The following is a 1,645-nucleotide window of genomic DNA, read 5'->3' as shown; positions in this document are numbered from 1 at the left end:
CAGGAGTGTGGATACAATTATTTATTTCAAATTTTACTGAAGTATCGCTTTAAAGGAAAAGAAATTGGCTTGCTGAAAGATTGGATCGGAAATTGGCTTGCTGAAAGAAGACAGAGGGTGGTAGTTGATGGGAAATGTTCATCCTGGAGACCAGTTACTAGTGGTGTACCACAAGGGTCAGTGTTGGGTCCACTGCTGTTTTGTCATTTTTATAAATGATTTGGATGAGGGCGTAGAAGGATGGGTTAGTAAATTTGCAGACGACACTAAGGTCGGTGCAGTTGTGGATAGTGACGAAGGATGCTGTAGGTTGCAGAGAGACGTAGATAAGCTGCAGAGCTGGGCTGAGAGGTGGCAAATGAAGTTTAATGCCGACAAGCGTGAGGTGATGCACTTTGGTAGGAGTAACCGGAAGGCAAAGTACAGGGCTAATGGTAAGATTCTTAGCAGTGTAGATGAGCAGAGAGATCTCGGTGTCCATGTACACAGATCCTTGAAAGTTGCCACCCAGGTTGACAGGGCTGTTCAGAAGGCATACAGTGTTTTAGCTTTTATTAATAGAGGGATCGAGTTCCGGACCCAAGAGGTTATGGTGAAGCTGTACAAAACTCTGGTGCGGCCGCACTTGGAGTATTGTGTACAGTTCTGGTCACCGCATTATAAGAAGGATGTGGAAGCTTTGGAAAGGGTGCAGAGGTGATTTGCTAGGATGTTGCCTGGTATGGAGGGAAGGTCTTACGAGGAAAGGCTGAGGGACTTGAGGCTGTTTTCATGAGAGAGAAGAAGGTTGAGAGGTGACTTAATTGAAACATATAAAATAATCAGAGGGTTAGATAGGGTGGAAAGGGAGCCTTTTTCTTAGGATGGTGACGGCGAGCATGAGGGGGCGTAGCTTTAAATTGAGGGATGAAAGATATAGGACAGATGTCAGAGGTAGTTTCTTTACTCGGAGAGTAGTAAGGGAATGGAATGCTTTGCCTGCAACAGTGGTAGATTCGCCAACTTTAGGTACATTTAAGTCATCATTGGACAAGCATATGGACGTACATGGAATAGTGTAGGTTAGATGGGCTTGAGATCGGTATGACGGGTCGGCACAACACCGAGGGCCAAAGGGCCTGTACTGTGCTGTTATGTTCTATGTAATATTAGCATTTGTATAATGCCTTCAAAGACATCAGGATGTCGCAAAGCACTTTACAGCCAATTAAGTATGATGGAAGTATAGCCACTGCTAGTAATGGAGGAATGTGGCAGAAAAGTTGTACACAACAAATGCCACATGCAGTTAAATAATTTTTGGTGATGCTGGTTGAGTGTTAAGTATTAGCCAAGGAGAACCCCAAACGCCTCTTCAGAATGACAGTGATTCTTTTACCTCCAACAGATGGCAGATGGGACCTCAATTTAACATCTCCAGTAGGCAGCTTTTCTAACAGTGCAGCATGCTTTCAGTACTGCAATGGAGCATAGATGATGGCTTCTTCACAGCCATGCTAGTGAAATAGTTGCCATAGAATGGTGTGAAATGCTGAAAAAGGCACCATTTTATTGAGGCAGTCGACTTTGTAGAATGAGGCCAAGGCAATATGATGAGTAGTCATGAGTACAAAGACAGGAACAGTGCCAAGAGTAGAATGCAAAG

Source organism: Stegostoma tigrinum, chromosome 7 (assembly GCF_030684315.1).
Source record: "Stegostoma tigrinum isolate sSteTig4 chromosome 7, sSteTig4.hap1, whole genome shotgun sequence".
Lineage (NCBI taxonomy): Eukaryota > Metazoa > Chordata > Chondrichthyes > Orectolobiformes > Stegostomatidae > Stegostoma > Stegostoma tigrinum.
This window is presented reverse-complemented; position numbering follows the sequence as displayed.